Below are 5,539 nucleotides of genomic sequence, written 5' to 3'. Positions count from 1 at the left end.
GCAGTAAAAGATAGTCATCATCAACATGCTACCCATGCCTTTGGGCTACCCAGTGTCTAGAACTACAAACAGTACATGTATTCTGACAGAGGGGACCAGTAACATTACTTTGAGAAGAAACAAATATAGTCTCAAATGAGTGTCCTTTGTGTAAACAGGTTTCAGAATAGAAGCTTTTTACAGGAAACCACCCCATTTTCCACCCAGTACCACCAGGCTTAGACTCTATCAAGCTCTGGTTCTTAACTTTGGAGTAGTTCATGCAAGCGAAGACCAGTGCAGACTCTATTGAACGCCTCTTTGTGGTTGGTTTCCCTCTTGCCCCATGTGCAGATCACACTCAACCCATTTGCAATCACTGACAGACCTGGAAACTATTAAAAACAGACCTCCAGATGAAGGCCTGAACTACTGGCTGAAGCATCTCCGGGCGAGGGATAAATACACTGCTGTGCTTGGTGCTTACAATCCCTTCAGGTGTCTTCATTAAACTCCTTATGACACCAGGCATATAAGCCCCCAAGTGTCAGCTCTGGTCTTGAGCTGCTGAGACCCTGAGAAAGACGGCAGTAAAGACACGCATCCACATACTGAATAAAATCAGAGTGGTGACTTGTATACATTCTCACCTTGGAATCACTGGGTCCAACTCCGCGTCCTCCGGCCCATGCTCAAATTATTATGGAAAGAGGCAAAGTCAGACTAATGTATTAAACTGTATCATCCCCACATGTCCTTGCTTCATCCCCAGCTGCCTTCCAGTACCCAACACAGCACACTCACTATGTAAGCAGTGCTTACACTGCATCACTTAGAAAAATACTGAGAAAGAAAATTGTCTGTGCATGTTCAGTACAGACATAACAGTTCCCTATCCACCACTGGTTAATTTCAGGATGCAAACCCACAGGTACAGAGGGCTGACTGTACCTCACAGATGGAATGGCTGCCCGACACTTCCATCCCTCCATTCCTTCCTTCCCTGTGCTCACTCATCCCCAGCCCGGCATGCCTACCTGGGACCCTTCCTGCTCTGAAGACTTCTGTCTGCTCCCTACAGATGTAGATCTAAGGTGAAGCTTGGGAGAGGATGTGCACAGGAGCAGCATTTTAAACCTTTAGTATGTGTGTTTGCTTATTAGAGCAGAGTTTCTTCCGGAATTCCCACATGCCTAGGAAAAAGACTTTCTGAGTCAGCAGATGGCCTACTCTTTCCCTGTAGGCCCTGTGTAGTCATGACATGAGCTTAGCCTGTCTGCTGCCATGCATCCCAGAATGTCCCTACTCTCATCACTTCTTTTCTCTGAAAGTTCCATAGTTTAATAACTTTATGACCAGGAAGCAGAATATAAAACCATCAGCCCAAAAGAGAAGACAGAACCATGTCTCTTCACCTATATGGGCTTTCTCTGCCTTGAGAGGGTACTCAAGGTTTTCTTTAATTTCTGTCATTATGTTAAAATAGGTGATTTGTTATTGACTATGAGCTTCATACCCTTCAGATAGATCTAGAATTTTCTTTGCTAAAGTTAAGACCATCTTCACATATGCTTTGCAATAAAGTATTATAGATATATACAGTCCCTCATAAGTTTATGTAGTTACTTCATGAGCTTAAAAAAATGTAAATAAGAAAGCATATCTATTTCAAACTCTGTAAAGAGGGACAGTGGCTAAAGAAACACACGGTCTCAGGCATAGGACAAAAATGTGAAATATTTTTCCTGACCCGTTCTGTGAAAATGAAGCACTAGGGTCATGTGGAGTATTGTGTCACTGTGCTCTGGGCGCTTTGACTTCACACTTGCTTGTCACCTTGTCCTCCCCTGCCTCACCCCCACTCCTGAACATTCCTCAAAACATTAGCCCCTTTTGGCTTCTGGAATTTCAGGGTTATATCGGAACGCACGAGAAAAAGGAAGCCTGTCCAACTCAAGGCTTGAAACTCAGAACCGGCTCACAGCAGACACCATTGTCAAAGGCTCTGACTTGAGAGCCAAGGTTTTGCATTTCAGTAGACCAAGCCTGCTGAATGAAGCCCATAAAGTTCATGACAATAGATTGACTGCAAGGCTGAAATTCCAGCACTGTTGACTCAGGTAGAGAGTTGAGAAAGAAGGCAATAAAGTCAGAAGCTGTTGCAGGCCTCCAAGGGGGTCCTGGAGATCCGGCCTCGTGATTATCCCCCAGGGCCAGTTCTGGGAAGAGAGGGATTGATAGGAATTCCAGATAGGACTCAGATCCAGGTTGCTAAGAGGAAACCTGGGAAGGTGAGAAATCTTAGAAGTCACCTTTACTGGATAGCCTCAGCCCCAACAGTACTGGGCTTGAACACTACTCTGCTACTTTAAATGAGGGAGAAAAAGGGCCAACAAAGTCCTGAAGTCCAAAAATGCTCAAAAATCACAATGACCTGCACTCAGAGTTTGAGGACTACAAGGAGAGAGCACAGTATGACAATATATCACTAAGGGAGAGTGTCAGTGTATATTCAGAGAGATGGGAGGTTTTCTTCTCTCCATCACTGGTAATAATGGTTCTCCTCTATATCTCAAATATTCCCTCCAATAATGTACCCCTGACTCAAAGTTGGGCCCAGTCATTAGTGGATCAGGATTTAATTTAAGAATTACATGGAGGATTGCTTTTATTTTCAAAGTTTTAAGTTCTGGAAACTCAAGTTCTTGGTGAGTGAAAGTTACATGTTAACATGAAGATAACATAATCACGAATGTTAAAAATTCCTAATGTTCTCAACTCAGATGGTTGCTCTAGGGGCTTGCTTAAGAAATAAGTATGGGAATCTGAGAAATGGCTCAGGAATTTAAGAGCACACTGAACATTCAAATAGAAGAGTGGAATAAGAAATTCAGCAAAGATCTGGCTGGAAATATCTAAGAAAAATGGTTGACACACTGATGGATTTGTGACCTCTGAGTTCCAAGTTTTCAAGAGGATTACAATAGCCAACGCACCCTCTCCCCCAAACTGACAAATGTTCTTCTAGAGATTCAGCCATAGCTGACTGAAAATAATCAAGATAAAAATCAACACTTATACCTTAGTGTGGTCATGCACACCTGCAAAACTCAGCCCTCCAGAGGCTGAGATATAAGAATTATGAAGCCCATGCCAGCCTGAGCTACATTGCAAGCCCCTGTCTAAAATAAAAATAAAATATCCAGCAAGCAAGATGGTTCAGTGCATGTAGATATGTACACACATACACACACACAGAGAGAGAGACAGAGAGACAGAGAGACAGAAAGAGTATGTACATACAAATCAATCAATCAATAAATAGCAATAAAAGGTTAGGCTATCTATATTTATATATAGTCTTAAATTTCCCTAAATTCTCCAGTAGAGCAACAAAATAAAGTGTTTTTATTGTATTAGGTGGTATGCTAATTTAAATGTGTGGGAGATTTGTATATGTTCTATGTCACTCTGTAGAAGGGACTTCAACATCTGTGATTTTGGGTGTCCTCTGGACGCCCCATTACCTGTCCTTGAGACACGGAAGAACTACTACTCTATAAGAGGATTCTAGGAATAAAGTCACAGGAATTCCATAGATATAAGGTACAGATTATGAAAAGAAACAAGGAGAAGTGTTTGAGGCGGCAGTAAGTCCCAAAGAGAAAATAAATAATCCTAGAAGCAGGAAACGGGAAAAACTGGAGCACACCTCTAAACTCAGTTTGTTCCCCTTGCACTCCTCACCAACTTTAGAGGTCACCACCTGTTAGGCTCGCTCTGCAGGATCGACTGCAGAGAATATCTTTGATGTGTGGGTGCCAATGGACAGTTGCCTAAACTAGTTTGCAAGAATTCAGAGGCTGCTTAGTGTGTAGCTCTAATCAGTGTTAATTACCAACCTCTTCATGTGGGTCTGTACAAGGACATGGTGGGTAAGCCCTGGCTTCAGAGCAGAAGCCAGATGCAGATCACACTACCACCACCACCTTCTGAACTTATACAAAACCATGAGGTCTGCCCACACACATCTGTGGACCATAGTTCACATTCTTCTACTTCTAGACAGAAAGCAGGCTCAGATGCATTTTCAGTAGGATTCTACCAGACTTTTGAAGAACAACTACAACCAATACTACTTAAATTATTCAAAACATTAGAAACAGAAAGTGTGCTTCCAAACTGCTACAAAGATAGTGTTACTCTAATGCCAAAACCAAGTAAAAACACAACAATAACAACAACAATGGCTGGAGAGATAAATGGCTCAGTGGTTAAGAACACTGACTGCTCTTCCAAAGGTCCTGAGTTCAAATCCTATCAATCACATGGTGGCTTACAGCCATCATTAATGAGATCTGATGCCCTCTTCTGGTGTGTCTGAAGATAGCTACAGTGTACTTACATATAATAAATAAATAAATCTTTAAAAACAACAAAAACAAAATACTACATTTCTGGTGAAAACAGATGTAAATCCTTCCACAAAAACTGAGTACAGATATGTATCAAACAAATCATGCACCACAACCAAGTCCACTTTGTCCCAGAGATGCAGAAATGACTCAATATAGAAGTCAATAAATGTAATAATCCATACATATGAATGTAAAGACAAAAATCACATAAAAAACTTTGATAAAACTCAGTCTATTTTCATAACAAAAGTCCTAGGGAGAATCAGTCTGGAGGGAATATATCTAAATACAATCAAGGCTCTCTGTGACAACATACAGCCAACATCATCCTAAGTGGAGAAAAACTTGATGCAATTCCACTAAAACAAGAAATGAAAGAGAGCTGGTCGTCATTCATTTTCAATATAGTGCTTGAGTATATTGTTGGAAAAAGAAGTCAAATACTTCTAGCTGCAGATGGTATGATGTTATGCATAAAAATCTCAAAAATTCCACCAGATTTTCTAGAAATGGTCAATATTTCTACGAAAGCTACATAACACAAAGTCACCTTACAAATTCAGTAGTCTTCTGGCATAATAATAACAGAAATGCTGAAGAAAGGCTCATAGACATGTAACAAATCTGGGATTAAACCTAGCCCAGGAGTTGGCAAATCTCTATAACGGAAACTTAAAAATAATAAAGAGGGGCTGGAGAGATGGGGAGCAGTAGTTAAGAGCATTGGCTGGTCTTCCAGAGTATCCAGGTTTGATTCCCAGTTCTTACAAGGCAGCTTGCAACCATCCACAACTCCAGTTCTAGGAAATCTGATGCCGTTTTCTGGCCTCTACAGACATCTGGCCCATAAATGCACAGAAGAAAAATACTCATACACATTAATTAATTAATAATTAATTGATTAATTACACATACATATATACATACATAAACAAATTTTCTGAAGAAAGAAACTGAGGAAAGCACTTGAAGATAAAAGGATACTCAAGAATTGGTAGAATTAATAATGGAAAAATGAACATCCTACCAAAAGCATTATATAGATTCATTTCCATCCCAATCTGGCATTCCTCCCAGAGTCAATTATAAGGATCCTAAAATTCATACAGAAGCACAAAAGACCCCAGATAACAACAGTGCTA

Source organism: Apodemus sylvaticus, chromosome 14 (genome assembly GCF_947179515.1).
Source record: "Apodemus sylvaticus chromosome 14, mApoSyl1.1, whole genome shotgun sequence".
NCBI classification, from domain to species: Eukaryota; Metazoa; Chordata; class Mammalia; order Rodentia; family Muridae; genus Apodemus; species Apodemus sylvaticus.
Note: the sequence above shows the minus strand (reverse complement) of the source record.